The sequence below is a fragment of the Eschrichtius robustus genome, chromosome 4, assembly GCF_028021215.1.
Source record: "Eschrichtius robustus isolate mEscRob2 chromosome 4, mEscRob2.pri, whole genome shotgun sequence".
Taxonomy (NCBI): domain Eukaryota; kingdom Metazoa; phylum Chordata; class Mammalia; order Artiodactyla; family Eschrichtiidae; genus Eschrichtius; species Eschrichtius robustus.
In genome coordinates, this window is record NC_090827.1 from 63,253,661 (window position 1) to 63,275,344 (window position 21,684).

Below are 21,684 nucleotides of genomic sequence, written 5' to 3' on the forward strand. Positions count from 1 at the left end.
AGGGTAGTTTTTGATTGGGTCTTCTTTAATTTCTCATATTAAATGAGATGTGTTTCTTGAATGACTTCTGATAAGATTCATTTTGAAAGTTTATTTTTTTCTGATGAAGACAAATCAACACAAATTAATAATGGGTAATATTTTCTATTAGTACAGTTTAGAAATGGCATGGCACTATAACTTAGTGTCTCTTTGTATTTCCTTAAAGTCAAGGCTTCATAGGATTTCTCTTTCACTATAAACAATTCTTAGGTTTTAAATTAGTAATTGAGGGGCTCAATGAAATGGTCTTTTTAATTTTCAAAATAGTCGAGAAGGCTCCCTAAACAGTTTTTATGAATCACATTATAGAACTGGCTCTCAAAACAAGGCAACTCTTAACAAATCCTTTGTGTTTGCATCTTCTAAGTTGGTCTCAGCCTATAATCTCTCCTCGTTCATCCATCCTGTATATTAAGTTGTAATTATAGTGATATAGTTTAGTAATTTCCTAAAATAGTATATGTTTTGTGTTTTCCTACTCTTTAACATTCTTCAAAGGCTTCTCACTCCTACCAAGTGAAGTCCAAACTCATTAATCTGACATTCAAGTTCCTTCACAAACTAAACCCAATGGATCTCATCACCCTTATCTTCAATTCTCAATACTCAGGTTATTCCACTAGTGGAACTAAAGGACTCAAATAGCTAAGGAGAATGAACCCATACCCATTACATTTGTGGGAGTAGCTTAAACACTTAAAAAGTGACTTAAAAGTTTTCACTTCACAATATATCTGAATTTTTCAAAAACAAACATCATACTTTCAATTAATTACTCCTGTAAAAATGTAATATTTCAGGAAAGTATGCTGCATGTCTTGTGGCATTGTGGAACTCCTGGCTAACAGCCTTACTCATGAGTATCCTAGTTGGAGAATATATGTGCACTTCTCCTCAAGAGGAACATTCCACTCCAGCTAACTTTTTTTCCACACATTGTTCCTTGAGGGTGTCTTAGGGTTTTCCACATCTTTGCCTTTGTACATGTTTTTACCCATTTTTTAATCTTTACCCAGGGACATGTCCCTTTTGCTCTGTCTTCTTTAAACTCACAGCATAAATCTTATCTCATCTAGGAAATTTTCATTGACTAACCTAGTGTGAAATATATATTCTTCCCCCAAATCCCTAAATCACTTTAATTTTATGCCATGTATTTGATTATTGTAAGTCCTTGACTATCATGATATCTCTTCTATCATATTGTATATAAGCTGTTTAAATATCTTACTTATGTATAGCCTTGTTTAAATATCTTACTTATGTACCTATATCCAATTCCTCTAATTTTAATGTTATTGCCTTGAGGGGAAAATGTATTGTAAATATCTGTCTCCCCTGAGGACCTACTCTATTCTCCTCTAGTCCTTTTTACAGATTGGGTATTTAACATAAATATGTTTATTTTGACTTTATCTTTGGAATCTTAGATTTCATGGGACTAAGTATATCTTTATCAAGAATTAATGTACAGAAGTCAGTGAATTGCATGGTATGTGAATTATCTCAATAAATTTGTTAAAATGAAGTAATGTGCAGAACAAAGAGATTTTTGTGACAAAGTATTTGTTTAATTTTTCTTAATGGAACTTTATTATTTAATGTATAGATAAGTGGAAATAGAACAGATATTTCTTTTTCCTCTAAAGAAAACTAACTCTTAAAAACTGTTTTCAAATAATTATATTTTAGCAACTGAATACTGTCATTGACAAGAAAATGGAATCATTTATCTCAATATGAAGCTATGAAAAGGGAAAATGCATAGAATGCATAGAAAGATACTTCTCAGACCTCTGAGTTCTGCCTACATTGTTGAAAATAACAGCCCTAAAGTAAAACATCTTCTTGCCAGTAGTTTTCTAACAACACTTAGGAAATTTCTGAAGTCTACATCACGTCCCATTCTTTGCTCTTTGAAGTGTTCAGTTACAGCATAACTACCTTTTTGTTCAGATGCCACATTTTATTACACTTGTCAAACAAATACAAGAAATTATATTAATAGGAAACCTCCTTTCCACAAGTCAATATCCTAATAATGGTATGCAAAGGAAAAAAAAAAAAAAACAAGCAAAGCTTCCTATCCTATCTGAGCTTAAAGATGACAAACAAATTGGGAAAAAAATGACACTATTACTATTATTATTGGTTTTGTAACATTACTATTATCATTGTTATCATTATCATTATTATAGAGACAGGAATTTTCTACTAATAGCTAGAATTTTATTGAGTCACATATTAGCTGCTTTACATTTATTATTTCAGTTAATCATCCCAGCAACTCTGAAATTCATGTATATTATCCCTATTTCATAAATGAAAAGACTGAAAATTCAAAAGATTAAGTAACTTACTCATCATCATACAGAAAATAAGCAACAAAGCCAAAATTTGAATTCAAGTTTGAATGCAAAGTCTATACAGTTTTATTATCAATTCTTAAGTTATGAACTCAGTTCTTGAGTTACTGATTCATCTTAGTCTGAAGTAACCAATTTTCTCACTTGTAAAATATGAATATTTTATGGATACTGAAAAACTTAATTTTTGAAGCACAGAATATTGAATATTGAAAATACATTTTCTGAGCAGCAGTAGAATTATCAAATATTAAGTTAGATATCAAATTTATATACTGTGGAAATGAATAAAGGAAAGCCCCACTCAAAATGGAATCGGAAAGCCCTGAAGGAAGAGTGCTCACACATGTACGACACATGCACCACTCGTACCACCTGTGGCAGCATACTTTACATACCCCAGCAGGAAGAAGGAAGATTTTCTCGAGGCTTGGCAACAACCCAGCCAATGAGAAACTGCTGCAACTCAACCAATGAGAAGCCGCCACAACCCCGAATTCTTGCTCTTCTCCAGTGAACTTTCATTCAAACTACCCCTCCCAACTTCCTCCTTCCCTCTACAAAAGAACGCTCTCCCGTTTTGTGCTCCAGACTTGCCTATGGTTAGCCAGAGTTTGTCCCAAATTGCAATTCCTCTACTATTCCTGAATAAACTCGATTTTGCTGGCTAAACCACTTTTTGTTATAAAGGTTGACAATATCAAGTATGAAATTAGAATTTAAACATAAATAACCTAAAATTATTTTTAAGGATCAAAATATTTCAGAATTTCTGAAGGAAATTCAGACATTAGGTCCGTGTTAAGACTACTAACATTTATTTACATGTGCAGGCATGTGGAGTGAAATGGTGAAATGGGGCATCTGGTTCCTTCTTATCCCAGATTCTGGCTCTCATTAAATTATCTGTTCCTTTTTGCCTTCTTGGCCTCTCCCCTCTAAGTTTTCAAAGTACACTTATGTTAGACTATTTGATCTGGGATGATGTTGGGGAATTGCAGCAGAGCCAGAAATGGAAACGACCTTAAATTGAATGCTAGATAGCATTTTCCTTAAATTCCCCAGCCATACCTACCATAATAAAAGGTTTTGCTGGGGAAATATATTTTAACCTCAACTGGTGGGAACTTCTCTTACCCTCCCCATTCATTCCCTTCAATTTTCTCTCTTCCAGGAATCCTAGCCATCTGCTTCCAGAAAGCAAACAAATGCCCTTTTATCCTCAGCCTAGGGAAAAATCTCAAACTTTTGTTAATTTTTGTTATTCAGAAAGTTAATTTATTTCTCTGACTTTTCTAGATCCTTTAGAGGGGTTTCACCTGTCACGACTGAATAAAGATTACCTAAATAAGAGAATAATTTACTAATGCTTAAATCCAAGCAACCTAAATAACCAGCAAAATTTCAAGTTTTGATTTGCTTTTCCTAGATTATATTTTTAGCCAAGTCTGTCTGCTCCTGCAACAATCTCTATAAGTAGAAAGTAGCAGAAAATCATATTAGCTGTCTTTCCAGGAGAAACACCAAGGGCCATGGAAATTTTTTTGAATGTTATTTTGTTTTAATTTTTCTTTCCAGTGTATTAGCAACAGCAGCAAACAATAAGGCTTTTAGTAAAGCAATTCACAGAATCTCTAGTGGGTCTTAAACATATTTCTAGCAAGCTGCTGTGTGGACCACAATTCATATTTTTCAATGCTCAGAGGTTAGTGTTAAAAATTGAACTACCAGCTGTCATGTATCTTCAGGGCACACCCCACACATCAAAATACACATGTACATCACTGAAATATTAGCATGAAATAGCCTCTCAACTGCAGTATGTGTTTCTGATGGAGTCTAACATTCTATTAATGCTTCATTGGTTTTTAAAAAGTTTTGTTTCCTTTTTTCTCTCAATGTTTCTAAGAATATTTATAAGGAAATTACGGACTTGTAAAATATTTACTAATTTTCTTGTCTTTAAATATGAATATCAAATTTCGTCAACAGTTTTGTCATTTAAAATATGTATTTTTTTGTTCCCACAGGACACATAACTTTTTGAAGCCCTGTGTCATCTTACACTGTTTATATTCAACTCAATCTCTACCAATAATCATTTTGCTTTTTATTCTGCATTAGCAATAGATTGTTAATACTCTCTCAAAATGTTTTTCTTTAAGAGGATCCATTTTTGAAGAATTGCATACAATATGAGTAATGTGATTGTAAAGTATTTTGAATACTAAACAGAACTAATACAATCCATCAATTTAAATTTTTTCTGTTATATAGTTTAAAATGTTCAAGTATCCAATAAAGATATATAAAAAAATAGATTAAATATATCTCAGCTATGAAAAAAAATAAAATGTTCAAATAAATAGACATAAGATTATTTTCTTATAATCAGGAAAAAAATCAGAACAAAAACCCATGTAGATATATGTAGATTACTTCTCTGTATCTGAATTTCCAGAATACCCTTACCTAATTAAGATCTATTTTTTAATGGTCAGTTTATCAGCTCACATACTAAGAGGCCTCAGTAGAACATTACAGGTGGCAAGAATAGCTTAAAATAGTGTAGCCTGCCTACAGTCAGACTGACAGAAATAGAGCTGTTAATGACATCTGTGTTCCAAACCATCAGAACTATTTACTTAGAAGACTTTGAGGGCTTCAAAAAGCTGAAACGTTTTCCATATTGCAAAACAAAAGGGGTCTAAATCTTTGTATCCTGTCTAAGCTAGTTCATGGGCTATTTTAAAAAATACTTTTAGCCTTCAGCAGAGAGCAATGATTGATACTTTGATCACTAAGCATGTAACAGGTGATACCAAGGAAAAGACATTTATTTTACACTTACTATGTCTTGGTACTCAGTAATTCTCTATGCATTATTTCACATAAAGAATGTTCACAAGGGGGCTTCCCTGGTGGCACAGTGGTTGAGGGTCCGCCTGCCAATGCGGGGACGCAGGTTCGAGCCCTGGTCCGGGATGATCCCGCGTGCCACGGAGCGGCTAAGCCCGAGCGCCACAGCTGCTGAGCCTGGGCTCTAGACCCGGCGCGCCTGGAGCCCGTGCTCCGCAAGGGGAGAGGCCATCGTGATAAGGGCCCCACGCACCTCAGCGAGGAGTGGCCCCCGCTCACTGCACCTGGGGAGGGCCCCCACGCAGCAACAAAGACCCAACTCAGCCAAAAATAAATAAATAAATAAATTTATTAAAAAAAGAAAAAGAATGTTCACAAGGACCCTGTGGGGCACACTGATGACCAGCAGTCATTATTGAGCATCTTCTTAGTACATATCACGCAAGACAGACATAGCTCCTGACCTCTTCCTGTTTATAAGATGAGGAAATCCATCCTTCTACCCCATTCTTTCCTCTCTTAGATTTTGGCTTGCTATGACAATATGCATATATGTCTTAACTGGTAGTCTCAGGAATTACCAAAATGTCATTTGTTTTTTGCCCATTCATGTCATTTCAAAATTTTAGTTTTCTCTACTAAGACATCATGTACTATGGAGAGGGGTGGAAGGGTAGTCATTGTAGGGCGGTTCAGAGGCTTTCATTTTTAATTAGATAGCAATTAACAACTCTTTACATTTAAATTGTCTCCCAGATCTAATTCACTGAACCTGACATAATTCAGTTGCTCTTCTTAATCAGTAATTATGTCAATAAAAAGTGAAAAAATGTAATAGAACATCATTTGCCCAGGCAAATATGCAGAAACAAATCTAAAATTGAAACGTATTTTATTCTGTGATAATCTCAACATGACATATATTTAGTTGAACAAAAGAAAAAAAAATAGATTAGGGCATGTAAGGGAAAGGGAGGAGAGTAAAAAAAAATGCTGGGAAAAAAACCCAAACAACCTCATGGCTAAATCTTGAAATGCAAAATATGAAAAAGCAAAAATCCAAGTTATTGATCCTTTGTCCCAATAGACTTTCTTTCCTCCTCTTTCATAGTTGAAGATTATTTAGTTTCCTGGAAGTTTGAGATACCAATGACATAAATAAAGCTGGGAGCAAACAATAATAATAATTCTATGTTTGGCTGAGGGCCATCCTATTGAAGTAGTATTGGGAGTACAGTTCTTTTCCGAAAACAACCACCCATTTGCTACCATAGGCAGTGTCAGCCAGTCTCTCACCCACTAAGTCTGCGTCTTTAGTCTCCAACTCATGGTGGACTTCTTAAATTCCCTCTTACCTCCATCCCACTCCCTGACTAGGCTGGATGTTGGTAGGAGTATCCCTGCCTCGTGCTTATGAAGTGTGTATGTTATAGTAGTAGTCTGGGGAAACCTTAGGCAAGGGAAAGTGATATCGTCCTTCTCTAATTTTCTCCAACAAAATACCCTCTCCAAGTGTTCACAGAACTCTTGGCCTCTCTAAATTTTTTCAGAGGTGGGTAGTGGGAAGTCAGCTAAGAATTACTAAATCAATTATTAGCCTTCTCCTTTGTATGTCCTAGTCAGGTGGTGTATCAGTAAGGGTTCATCCAGGAAGGAAGAACCATGTGGGACATGGGATTATTATAGGAATTATACTTTACACCAGAGGTCAACTAACTTTTTGTAAAAAACCAGAGAGTAAATATTTTTGGCTTTGTGTGCCAAAAGTTCTCTGTAATAAACTACTCAACTCTGTTGTATAGTACAAAACAGCTGTAGGCAATACATAAACAAATAAGCATAGCTATGTTCTAATAGAACTTTATCTTTTTCAGAATAACAAACAGGCAGTGGAGCTGTAGTTTGCCCATCCCTGCTGTCTGCTCTTGACTCCTTCTAGTGTATTTTTCATTTCAATTATTTTATTCTTCATCTCCGGTTGCTCTTTATATTTTCTAACTCTTTGCTCAAAACTTCTGCTCTGTGCATCCATTCTCCAGAGTTCTTTCATCATCTTTACGATCATTTTACTCTGAACTCTTTCTCAGGTAGATTGCCTATCTCCACTTCACTTAGTTCTTCTTCTAGGGTGTTATCTTGTTCCTTCGTCTGGAACATGTTCCTCTGCTGCATCATTTTGTCTAAGTCGCTCTTGGTATTTTTATGTGTGTGATAGGTTAGTTACATTTCTCGACCTTGGAGAAGTGGCCTTCTGTAGGAGGCGTTTTATGCATCCCAGCAGTGTACTCCCCTCTCGTCACCCAAACTATATGCTCTAGGGGTTCCCCCTAAGAGGGCTTCTTGGGTCCTTCTGTCATGGCCGTCCGACTATGTGGGCAGCCTGGATGGCTTGGTTGGCTCCTAGCCTGGTTGGTTGCCAGGTCCTGCCTTGTGCAGATGCTGGCTTCTTATTAGCAGGGCCTGGTCATGAAGCAGCTGACTATAGAAACCCAGCGGGCCCCAGGGCTAGTGCTGGCTCGCTGGTGGGCAGAGTCAGGGTCCAGAAGACTCTGGGGCTGTTGCCCGCCACCACCACTAGCGGGTGAAGCCAGATCCTGGGGTTAGTGCCAGACTACTGGTAGGTAGAGCCAAGTCCTAGAGTCTGGCTGCAGGGCCCAGGAATCCCAGATCTGGTGTCACATTGCTGGGGTGGGGGTGGGGGGGTAGTTCCTGACAGTTGGGTTTGGGGTCCAGGGTGTCCCGAGGCTTCTGTTGGCCTGCTAGTGGGCATGGCTGGGTCCCAGGTGGTCCCAGGGTAGGGTCTGGCCTGCTGCGGGCAGGCTGGGTCCAGAGACTGCAGGATTGTGGTTTTCTTGGGCCTGGTGTCTGCCTCCTGGTGGGTGAAGCTGGTTAAGAGGCTCTTGCTGGCCTCCGGGAGGGCAGGATGGGTGCCTGCCCGCTGGTGGGTGGAGCTGTGTCTTGGCACTCTGGTGTGCAGGGCCTTGTGTAGAGGCTTGTCTAGAGAATTCTGTGGGCTCAGAAAGTCTTTAGGCAGCCAGTCTGCTGATGGATGGGGCTGTGTCCTTGCCTAGTCAGTTATTTGGCCTGAGGCGTCCCAGCACTGACACCTGCAGGCTGTTGGGTGGGACCAGGTGTTAGTGCTAATGAGCCAGAGGGCGGATCTCACCAGGCGCCTTAAAGCAGCGTCTTCCGGCTTCCACAGGGTAGAGGGAGGTTAGAGTCTGTGTCCCCAGCATGAGCTACAGCCACCCCCAGCCTCTCCAGGAGACTCTCCAAGACCAGCAGGTAGGTCTGGCCAAGGCTCCTATCAAATTAGTGCTTTAGTTCTGGTGAGGTGCGTGTGAGGTTTCGCGTGCATCCTTTAAGAGTGGAGTCTCTTTTTCCCCTGGTCCTGTGGGGCTCCTGAAATTAAGCCCCGCTGGCCTTCAAAGCCAAATGCTCCGGGGGCTTGGCTTCCTGGTGCAGGACCCCTGGGCTGGGGAGCCCAGCTTGGGGCTCAGAACTCTCGCTCCTGCGGAAGAACCTCTGCAATATAATTATTCTCCAGTTTGTGCGTCCCCCACCAGGGAGTGTGGGACTTGATTGTATTGCGAGTCTGCCTGGCTCGTTGTGGTTCCTTCCTTTTGTGTTTAGTGGTAGATGTTTTCTGGTAGATTTTGGTCTTTTTCATAGATGGTGGTTCTGCAGATAGTTGTGATCTTGGTGTGCTTGTGAGGGTCTTTCTACTCCGCTGTCTTTTGGCCTTATCTACATCAGTGTGGTTTTAATTTCCATTTCCCTAATGGTAATGGTGGTGAGCATATTTCCCTGTGTCTGGTATATCGTCAGTGAGTGTTTGCTTAAATCTTTTGCCAAGTTTTCACTGGGTTTATTTGTTTTCTTAACATTGAATTTTGAGAGAGTTTTATATATTCTATATACAAGTCATTTATCAGATGTGTGGTTTGCAAATATTTTCTCCTAATCTGTCCTTCACCAATTTTCTCCAATAAAATACCCTCTCCAAGTGTTCACTGCACTTTTGGCCTCTCTAAATTTTTTCAGAGGCGGGTAGTGGGAGGTCAACTAAGAATTACTAAATCAATTATTAGCCTTCTCCTTTATATGTCCTGGTCAGGTGGTATATCAGTAAAGGTTCAGTCAGGCTTTTGAAGAGTTGAGGTTCTTAGCTTTTATGAAGTCCAGTTTATGAATTTTATCTTTTCCTAACCAAGATCACAAATATTTCCTCCTATTTTCTTCTAGATGTTTTTATACTGTTGAAGTTTTACATTTAGGTCTCTGATCCATTTTGAGTTATTATTATTATTATTTTTTAAAATTTTATTTATTTATTTATGGCTGTGTTGGGTCTTCGTTTCTGTGCGAGGGCTTTCTCTAGTTGCGGCAAGTGGGGACCACTCTTCATCGCGGTGCTCTGGCCTCTCACTGTCGCGGCCTCTCTTGTTGCAGAGCACAGGCTCCAGATGCGCAGGCTCAGTAATTGTGGCTCATGGGCCCAGTTGCTCCGTGGCATGTGGGATCTTCCCAGACCAGGGCTCGAACCCGCGTCCCCTGCATTGGCAGACAGACTCTCAACCACTGCACCACCAAGGAAGCCCCCTTGAGTTAATTTTTGTACCAATACCACATTGCCTTTATGAATGTAGCTATATATCAATAGAAAGCCTTAGCATCAAGTAGAGTGATTCCTTCCACTTTCTTCTTTTCAAAGTTGTTTTAGCCATTCAAGGCCCTGTGCCTTTCTGTATAAAGTTTAGAATAACCTTGCCTATGTCCACAAAAAAAATCTTGTGTGGATTTTAATAGAAATTAGACAAATGTATAGATCAATTTGGGGATAGACATGTAGATCAATGGAACAAAATAGAGAACCCAGAAGCAAACCCACACAAACATACCCAACTGTTTTTGCCAAATGTGCAAAAGCAAATCAATAATGCTGAGTGGAAATGATCAATCTCGAAGTTTTTTATACTATATGATTTCATTTGTGTAACATTATAGAGATCACAAAATTCTAGAAATGGCGAACAGATCAGTGGTTGCCAGGGCTTTTAGGAAGTTGGAGAGAGGAGGTGGTTATTGCTATAAAAGGGTAGCACGAGGGATCCTTGGGCTGGAACTCTTCTGTATTTTGATTGTCATGGTGGTCAAACAAATCTGCACATGGTATAAAATTGCCCAGAACTAAAGACGAACACACATAAGAGTATATAAGACTGGCAAAATCCGAGTAAGGTTGATGAATTGTATCAATGTCAAACTCCTGGCTGTAGTAGTATACTATAGTTACGTAAGACGTTACCATGTTGGGAAACTTGGTCAATAGTACATGGGATCTCTCTGTATTATTTCTTACAACTGTATGTGAATCTGCGGTTATCTCAAACTAAAATGTTTAAAAAAAGAGGATGGAGGAGAAATGGTTTGGTCTTACCTTTGTTTCTTTAGATCCTAGTGAAAAAAATATATTGTATGCTTTCAAATACTGCTGTTTGGATGATAGTCTTTTAAAAATGTTAGTGGTATTATGCATGCAAATCCTCACTCTAAAATAAAACATGTAGCCAGATAGTCAACATAATTAACTTTTATTACAAATTAGCTGCAATGAAGAAATAAAAAGCATGATTTTTAAAATTATATTTTAGTCATGGATAAGACAGTCTATTACTGAAGAACTCCAAAACATTTAAGACATGATAATTTATGCCTGATAAACTATGACATGCCTTATGGAACAAACATTAAGAGGTTAACATCAACTATACATTATAAGGAATCAGATACCATTATTTTCCTAATTTATATGTGCTTTTTATTTTTAATATAAGAATGGTTCTATCAAAGAAAAGAGAAAATGTCACCAAGATACCACCCCAACACACATACAAACAATATAAATGACCTTTAAAATCTCTATATGGAGATGGAAAACTAAACCTAATTTACACCCACTTTATCTGAGTGAGATATCCTTTGCGGCAAATCTATTTTTTATAAGAATATGTCAGTTAATACTGGCTCCCTAAGAGCTAAACTGTGTGAAAGAACTGCCATAGCCAAACAGGCAAATGGAATGAAGTGAAAATTAAAGCCTCGGGGAAGGTTTGCCATAGAAATAAGACACATCTGTGCTAAGAGATTTGATGGTTCCAGATGAAGCTCTTATCTGAGCCGTGAGTTCCTTCAGGTGAGGGTTTTAAGTGGCTGCCTGGCAAGCTCTGTAACACTTCCATTTTTAGTGTTAAAGACTGGTAAAATAAACAACATTTAGGGATGCTAATTAATATTCTACCTCTTTTTAAAAGAACTTCATTTACCCCAGGACTAAAATCCTGGACGGAATATAAATTTTGTGTTCCCCTCATTAATCTGGAAAGAGAGAAGCAAGGGACCTCAGTTATGTGAGTGTGGTGAGTAGGAGAGTGGTTGAACGTTCTTTCTCTTTATATTTAATTCTACATTTTATTACAGTTAGCAGTTACTTTTCCATTTGCCTGGTCTATCACAGCCCCTGGAAGAGGTAGTAGGAGTGCTCAAAGTATTCCCACAATATGTTGTATAGGGACAAAATTTTTTCCTAATGTAGTTTATGCCTGCAAACAGAAAAATGTAATAAATGTATCATGTCACATACATGCGTCACAGTGGTGAAAGCCTGGAAGAAAGGAACTCAGGGAAGGAGTATTTTTATTTTATTTTATTTTAAAATTTTTACTGGAGTATAGTTGATTTAGGAAAGGAGTATTTTTAAATAGCTTGAATATGAGGATGAATGTAGGGGTAGAAGATGGAAACCTAGCACATATACAGAAGATATTATTTTAATAAAGCATTTTATTTTACATAGCTGGGCAAGTCATTACTAGATACTTGGGGGTGGGGAGAACATTTTCTCATTTTGAAGAAAATATAAGATTACATTTAGATGATTTATTACTTTGCAATTGAAAGGGCAATATTTTACTCTTTCTTAGAAATTCTGTTTGCTATAGGCAGCATCATTGAATAAGCATTTAAAATATGTTTTGTTGACCGTGCATACTGCTTCTTCAGTTACCTTTTATGATTACATTATAGATCTATGGTCTAGGAGTGCAGCAAAAGTGAGTGATGAGTGATCTTTCTCTCGGGATGATTTTCTCATGGACTCTCCCTCTTACTTGGATACATTAGGTTGTATTTGTGCCAAAATGACTCACAAGCCTGCCTATCTATCTAGCACTCACTCATCATTTTTCCTGAAGAAGAATAATACTGTCTTTAGTCCATAGTGGCGCCTACCTCCACTCTGCAATGAATCTGTACTTGCTAAGGTCACCTCCTAACGGTCAAAGCCAATGCCTTCTTTTCAGTCTGAATCTTGACCTCTTGTCTATTCTAACACATTTGATGGTTAATATTCATTTTGGGGGTACATGTTTGTTAGGGGTGTAGTTTGCATGCAGGTTTTTAAGATGAGATATAAATGAGTGCATAAAATCAATTTTTTTAGACTATAACAATTTAGTTGTAAGAAAGAAAATAATGAGCTTTTCCCAAATATCAAAAATACAAAATATGATATCTCACCAAACTCTTTCCTCTTGCAATGAATCCTTTCAGATTATTTTTTCCTATGACATAGACCAAGTTAGGTTATTTCATTCTTTAACACAAAAATGGATTAGTGATAAACTGTAAGAAAAAGGCTCCGCAGAGTAGCATTTGATGACTTGTTGCATTCGGCATTTACCTATCTTTCTAGACTTACTGCCCAGCACTTACGCCCTCTGGCCTCAGTGACCCTTTTGCTCTTTCCCAAACACATAAAGTACTTCATTCCTCCCTGCCTTGGCTGTGCTATCTGCTTTTTCAGGCCACACTCTTTTTCTTACAGCCCAAAATCCTACTCAATTGTCAAAATTCAATGAAATGTCAGTTCCTGCATGTCCTTCTGATTTTTACAGTTAATTATACTCTTCTCCATGAACCTGTAGCCTCTGCTGGGTGAGATTACCAAACAGTGTTGATATTCATTACATTCAAGTTTGTTTCTTAAACATGTTAGTGTATGAGAAACACCAGGGCCTGAGGGGGTGGGTTGCTGAAAAAATACAAATTATTAGAGAAGTAACCTCAGGTCTAGTGAATCATAATTTCTGTGGATGATGTTCAGAATTGTTTTTCCCTCATTGAGTTTCAACATTATTTGCTTCTGATATTTTACTATAGGTACTGCATAAAAATAACAGAAATAAAGGGAGAAAACCTTTCCGATGCACCCTAAGATTTCATCAATATTCTCATTTATTCCTGAAATATTTTATTTTTTGTTCACAAGCATATTTAATTATTATATGTTTACGATATCATTGATATGTTTTATATTCCATGCTCTGATTGAATTATGACTTGGATATTTTCCATGTTGCTACAGTCTTTTCTCCTTTAATTCTCCCTTCCCATTTCTCACTCCCTCAATCATTATTACATGATGTATTGATATAAGACTACTATGCCTCATTCCACACCATTCTCCATCTTCGATTCTGTCGTAACATATGTATTTTTTTTTAATAAATATTTTAGAATAGTTTTAGATTTACAGAAAAAATTTAGAGGATAGTACAGAGAATTCCCATATACTCCAAACTCAGTTCTCCCTAGTATTAATATTTTATATTAGTATGGTACATTTGTTAAAATTACTGAACCAATACTAATGCATTATTATTAACTAATTCACATTTCCTTAGTTTTTACCTAGTGTCCTTTTCTGTTCCAGAATCCCATTTTCAGTACCACAATACATTTAGCTGTCACAGGTCCTTAGACTCCTCTTGGATGTGACAGTTTTTCACACTCTCGTTTTTGATAACCTTGACAGTTTTGAAGAGTATTGGTCATGTATTTTGTAGAATGTCCCTCAAAATGACATTTATCTCATGTTTTTCTCATGATTACATGGAGGGACACAGAAACAAAGTGTCATTCACATCCAATCAAGGGTATCTATCATTAGTATGACTATCAGTTTTGACATCGACTTTAATCTCCTGACTGAGGTGTTTGTCAGGTTTCTCCACAATAGAGTTACTTTTTCCCCCACTATTCCGTATCGTATTCTTTGGAAGGAAGTTACTGTGCATAGCCCACACTATGCATAATAGGCTCCAGCTCCTTGAAGATAAAGTAGCCAGCTATATAAATTATTTGGAATTCTTCGTGAGAGTGTTGTCTCTTCTTTACCATTTCTTTATTCAGTTGTTTGTTTATATCAAGATGGACTCATGAATATCTATCTTATACTTTGGGTTATCATTCAGTACTTGCTTGTTTATTTTGTTGCTCATATTGTTTCAGCTTTATTTATTGGGAGCTCTTGAAGTTGTTTCCTTTAACATACACCCTGACCTTTTTTCCTGGGGTGGGGGGAGAGGACATTTACTTACTTTCTGCCACCATGAGATGCTTCAGGTTCACCTTGTGAATTCCTTGCCCCAATCCCATGATCAGCCTTTTCTTTAAGGAGCCCTGGTCATTGGAGAATGGTTTTAGAAACTAAGATCTAGGTCCAGGTGTGTTCATTGCTATTGGGGAAAGGGAAAGAACAGATCATTGCTTCTGAGCTCTCTTAGCTGACAGAGCAAGGAAATATAGATATGTACACTAACTCCTGTATATACACACCTACGAATACTCCTGTATATACACATCTACGAATATTTCTATATGTAACCGTGTTTATCTATATTAACCTAAATGTGAGTTCATACTGGTATCTCCAGCTCTAATCCATTACCATATGCATCATTGTAGCCTTCTCCCCTTGTTTCTCTGTAATCTCTTACTTCTAAGTATTTTTGAATCATTCATTTAAATGTAACATCGTAATCTTTTTTGCAGCTAGCTTTTTTTGCCTTTAAAATATTTCTTAAAACTATTTCGGTTGAACTGAAATTAGTTCTAAATTGTATTTTGATACAACCTCTTTCATGTTACAGATATACTCCAATTCAAGAGGAGATCCCCCTGAGATGTGCTTAATAATGAGTGATTTATGGCATATGTTACTAGAAAATGTAGGATCAACTACAGAGTTAGTTTTATTCAGTAGTTTAGCATCAAGATGAAACTGGTTTGTTTCTGTCTGTCTACACTTGTCTTCCATCATGTTTACTTATTCTAAAGATGACTACCTTTCATGTTTCCAGCGTGGCTCTCAGTTACTCCCGAGACCACATAATCCTCATCCGCATCTAGGAAGAAATAATTTGTCAGAAGCATCTTCTAAAAAGAGGCAGAAAACTTCTTTCCCAGAAGACCCCAGGAAAACTCAATTAGTCTCATAGATTTGAATCAGTAACATCACCATCCTTGAACCAATTATTGTGGTCAGGTGATGATATTGCACTGATTAGCTGAGGTTGCACTTATATGGTAAACACTAGCCACATGTTACTATTTAAATTTAAATTACAGTTAAATAATTTAATTTTCATAGTCACACTGCCACATTTTGAGTACTCAGTGGCTTACTGGCTTCTGGCTACTATATTGCACATTTCCATCGATGCAGAAAGTTCTATTTCATAACACTAATATGGCCTCAGTTATATATCTCAAGCTTAAAACGAGGATACAGTTAGCTGTCACCATCTTTCAGAGAGCATGGACTGTTGGCATGGGTTAAAAGGGGTGTATATAGGAAAAACTGCCAAATAAAAATAAGGCTGTTTCTAAGAAAAAGGAAATGGATATTAAGGAAGCAATTACAAGGTCCATTACAAGTACGCAACAGGTTTTTCAATCATTATTCTACTGTTACGCATCCACTTTACCTCTATTTCTTAGTACTCCATGTTGTACTCCACAGTCTCATACAAATATCCTTACATTCCTGTGCTGTTTTTCCCTAGGGAATGGATTCCTTGGAGTAAAATGTGGAGCCAAAGAATACATCATTTTTTTAAACATCTTTATTGGAGTATAATTGCTTTACAATGTTGTGTTAGCTTCTACTGCGTAACAAAGTGAATCAGCTATATGTATACATATATCCCCATATCCCCTCCCCCTTGAGCCTCCCTGCCACCCTCCCTATCCCACCCCTCTAGGTGATCACAAAGCACTGAGCTGATCACCCTGTGTTATGCAGCTGCTTCCCACTAGCTAGCTATTTTACATTTGGTAGTGTATATATGTCAATGCTACTCTCTCACTTCAGCCCAGCTTACCCTTTCCCGTCCCCGTGTCCACAAGTCCATTCTCTACATCTGCATCTTTATTCCTGTCCTGCCCCTAGGTACATCAGAACCATTTTTGATTGTTTATTTTTAGATTTCATATATATGTGTTGGCATACGGTATTTTTTTTCTCTTTCTGACTTGCTTTGCTCTGTATGACAGACTCTAGGTCCACCCACCTCGCTACAAATAACTCAGTTTTGTTTCTTTTTATGGCTCAGTAATATTCCATTGTATATATGTGCCACATCTTCTTTACCCACTCATCTGTTGATGGACACTTAGGTTGCTTCCATGTCCTGGCTATTGTAAATAGGGCTGCAATGAACACTGGGGTGCATGGCTCTTTTTGAATTATGGTTTTCTCAGGGTATATGCCCAGGAGTGGGATTGCTGGGTCATATGGTAGTTCTATTTTTAGTTTTTTAAGGAACCTCTATACTGTTCTCCATAGTGGCTGTATCAATTTACATTCCCAGCAAGTGTGCGAGAGGGTTCCCTCCCTTTTCTCCACCCCTTCTCCAGCATTTATTGTTTGTAGATTTTTTGATGATGGCCATTCTGACCAGTGTGAGGTGATACCTCACTGTGGTTTTTTGATTTGCATTTCTATAATGATTAGTGATGTTGAAAATCCTTTCATGTGTTTGTTGCCAATCTGTATATCTTCTTTGGAGAAATGTCTATTTAGGTATTCTGCCCATTTTTGGATTGGGTTGTTCGTTTTTTTGATATTGAGCTGCATGAGCTGCTTGTATATTTTGGAGATTAATCCTTTGTCAGTTGCTTCATTTGAAATATTTTTTCCCATTCTGAGGGTTGTCTTTTCATCTTGTTTGTGGTTTCCTTTGCTGTGCAAAAGCTTTTAAGTTTCATTAGGTCCCATTTGTTTATTTTTGTTTTTATTTCCATTTCTCTAGGAGGTGGGTCAAAAAGGATCTTGCTGTGATTTATGTCATAGAGTGTTCTGCCTATGTTTTCCTCTAAGAGTTTGATAGTGTCTGGCCTTACATGTAGGTCTTTAATCCATTTTGAGTTTATTTTTGTGTATGGTGTTAGAAGTGTTCTAACTTCATTCTTTTACATGTAGCTGTCCAGTTTTCCCAGCACCACTTATTGAAGAGGCTGTCTTTTCTCCATTGTATATTTTTGCCTCCTTTATCAAAAATAAGTTGACCATATGTGTGTGGGTTTATCTCTGGGCTTTGTATCCTGTTCGATTGACCTATATTTCTGTTTTTGTGCCAGTACCATACTGTCTTGATTACTCTAGCTTTGTAGTATAGTCTGAAGACAGGGAGCCTGATTCCTCCAACTCTGTTTTTCTTTCTCAAGATTGCTTTGGCTATTTGGGGTCTTTTGTGTTTCCATACAAATTGTGAAATTTTTTTTCTAGTTCTGTGAGAAATGTCATTGGTAGCTCAGTAGGATTGCGTTGAATCTGTAGATTGCTTTGGGTATTATAGTCATTTTCACAGTGTTGATTCTTCCACTCCAAGAACATGGTATATCTCTCCATCTGTTTGTATCATCTTTAATTTCTTTCATCAGTGTCTTATAGTTTTCTGCATACAGGTCTTTTGTCTCCTTAGGTAGGTTTATTCCTAGGTATTTTATTCTTTTTTTTTGCAGTGGTAAATGGGAGTGTTTCCTTATTTTTTCTTTCTGATCTTTCGTTGTTAGTGTATAGGAATGCAAGAGATTTCTGTGCCTTACTTTTGTATTCTGCAACTTTACCAAATTCATTGATTAGCTCTAGTAGTTTTCTGGTGCCAGTTTTAGGATTCTCTATGTATAGTATCATGTCATCTGCAAAGAGTGACAGCTTTACTTCTTCTTTTCTGATTTGGATTCCTTTTATTTCTTTTTCTTCTCTGATTGTAGTGGCTAAAACTTCCAAAACTATGTTGAATAATAGCAGTGAGAGTGGGAAACCTTGTCTTGTTCCTGATCTTAGAGGAAGTGGTTTCAGTTTTTCACTATTGAGAACAATGTTGGCTGTGGGTTTGTCATATATGGCCTATATCATGTTGAGGTAGGTTCCCTCTATACCAACTTTCTGGAGAGTGTTCTTCATAACTGGGTGTTGAATTTTGTCAAGATTTTTCTGCATCTATTGAGATTATCATATGGTTTTTATGTTTCAGTTTGTTAATATGGTGTACCACATTGATTAATTTGCATATATTGAAGAATCCTTGCATTCCTGGGATAAACCTCACTTGATCACGGTTCATGGTCCTTTCAGTGTGCTGTTGGATTCTGTTTGCTAGTATTTTGTTGAGGATTTTTGCATCTATGTTCATCAGTGATATTGGCCTGTAGTTGTCTTTTTTGTGACATCTTTGGTTTTGGTATCAGGGTGATGGTAGCCTCCTAGAATGAGTTTGGGAGTGTTCCTCCCTCTGCTATATTTTGGAAGAGTATGAGAAGGATAGGTGTTGTTCTTCTGTAAACATTTGATAGAATTCGCCTGTGAAGCCATCTGGTCCTAGGCTTTTGTTTGTTGGAAGATTTTTAATCACAGTTTCAATTTAGTGCTTGTGATTGATCTGTTCATATTTTCTATTTCTTCCTGGTTCAGTCTGGGAAGATTGTTCTTTTCTAAGAATTTGTCCATTTCTTCCAGGTTGTCCATTTTATTGGCATATAGTTGCTTGTAGTAATCTCTCATGATCCTTTGTACTTCTGCAGTGTCAGTTGTTACTTCTCCTTTTTCATTTCTAATTCTGTTGATTTGAGTCTTCTCCCTTTTTTCTTGATGAGCCTGGCTAATGGTTTATCAATTTTGTTTATCTTCTCAAAGAACCAGCTTTTAGTTTTATTGATCTTTGCTATTGTTTCCTTCATTTCTTTTTCATTTATTTCTGATCTGATCTTTATGATTTCTTTCCTGCTGCTAACTTTGGGGTTTTTTTGTCGTTCTTTCTCTAATTGCTTTAGTTGTAAGGTTAAGTTGTTTATTTGAGATGTTTCTTTTTCCTTGAGGTAGGATTGTATTGCTATAAACTTCCCTCTTAGAACTGCTTTTGCTGCATCCCATAGGTTTTGGTTTATTGTGTTTTCATTGCCATTTGTTTGTAGGTATGTTTTTATTTCCTGTTTGATTTCTTCAGTGATCTCTTGGTTATTTAGTAGTGTACTGTTTAGCCTCCATGTGTTTGTATTTTTTACAGATTTTTTCTTGTAATTGATATATAGTCTCATAGCGTTATGGTCAGAAAAGATACTTGGTATGATTTCAATTTTCTTAAATTTACCAAGGCTTGATTTGTGACCCAAGATGTGATCTATGCTGGAGAATGTTCCATAAGAGCTTGAGAAGAAAGTCAAAGAATACGTATCATTTTCATCTCAATAGGTAGTGTGTGCTTACTCTCTAAAGAGTCTATAATTCCCATTTCAATGAGTAATAGAAGGGCCCTTTACCTAAACTGCTGACAGCAATGAGGAAGTTTGGCATAGTGGTTAAAGCCACAATCTCTGGAGCCAGGCTGTTTGGGTTAAAATTCTAGCTTTGCAACTTTTTAACTCTGTGGCTTTGAGCAAATTACTAAAACTCCATGTTCCTCAGATTAACCAGGTGTAAAATGGGAATGATAATAATAATATAATAGTACCTAAGTCATATACTTGTTATGAAGAATAAGTGGAGCATGAGAAAAGTGCTTAGTATGTAATCAGTGCTTGATAAATGTCAGCTATTATTAAGGGGAGTGGGTATGATCACCCCTCTGACCTTTAATATTGGATCTTATTTGTCTTTCAATTTCTTGAGAAAGAAAGTTTTCTTCAGACCAAGGACTTTTCTCTCATTTATTCCATATTTGCTTATTATTTCTCCATTCCTTTTTCTCCTTCTAGAATTAATATTATTTGCATTTTAGGTATCCATTATTTCCATATCATTGTGTTTTATCGCTTCAATTTTTTTCAAAGAGCAATTTCTTTAACTTGATATTCCAGGTCACTGATTCAATTCTCAGTTATTAACATTATCTCTTTCCACTTGCCTACAGAATGATTTGATTCCAAAATAATGGTTTTTATTTTCAATCTTTTAATGCTCTGTGTTAATTTTTTTAAATGTTATTGATACCGTTTTTGTGCAAACTGTCTCTGGCATGTTCAGTAGTTTTGTTTTTCTCTGAGCTGCCTGTGTTGGTGTTTTGTTTCAGATTTCTCTCGCTGACCACTGGGCCCCTTAGATGAATTGACATTTGCCTACTCATGTCCCTGCTCATGTTTGGCAAGCAGGTGAGGCTGTGAGCATCTCTCCAGCAGCAGCACACCTGTGGGATAGGAGTAGGGAACAAGAATCCCCAGCACTGTGGGCTAGTGCTGTGCTCCTCTGTAAGCTGTAAGCCTTTGCTGAGGCACTTGAAAGTCTTTTGTTCCTAGATCTCTCTGGTGATAAGCATTAGTATTTCTTAGTCTCAAGCACAGGGATCAATATATCCCTCCTATGCAAACTCGCCTGTCATTCCACTGGGCTGCTGAAGTGTCCTCCACAATTTGTCTCTTGCATACATCATCAATTTCATTTTTCCTCATCATCCATCTCTTCCAGAGTACCAGTACTCCTGATGGATGAAATTGCTTTTACTGTATTTGGAGGCTGTTTCTAAAATAGCCGCAATGATCTCTGCCTCCTGTTATCTGTGCTCTTGTGTAACCTCCGCGCTCTCTTCCTTGAATGGGTGCTGGACCTAGGGACTTGCTTTTAATGGATAGAATATGACAGAAGTCATGCAAGTCACTTCTGAGGTTAGGTTACAAAGGACTGTGACTTCCATCTTGCTTACACTCTTTCTCTGGCTCTTCTTGCTTATTCTGATGAAGCAACTGACAAGTTATAAGCTGCTTAGAGGGAGCAGCAAGGAATTGAGGAGGACCTCGGGCCAATATCCCACAAGAAACTGGATCTTCCTAACTATCATGTGAGTGAGGTTAGAAGCAGACCCTTCCCCTGCTGTGCCACCAGATGAAGCCACAACTCAGGTGTTTATCTTTACTGCAGTTTTGTGAGAGATTGGGAGTCAGAGGACACAGCTGAACCATACCCAGTTGGTTCCTGACCCACAGAAACTGTAAGATAAATGTTGTTCTTTTAAGCAACTAAGTTTTGAGATAGTTTGTCTGCAGCAGTAGGTAACTAACATACCATCATTGCTATCATATT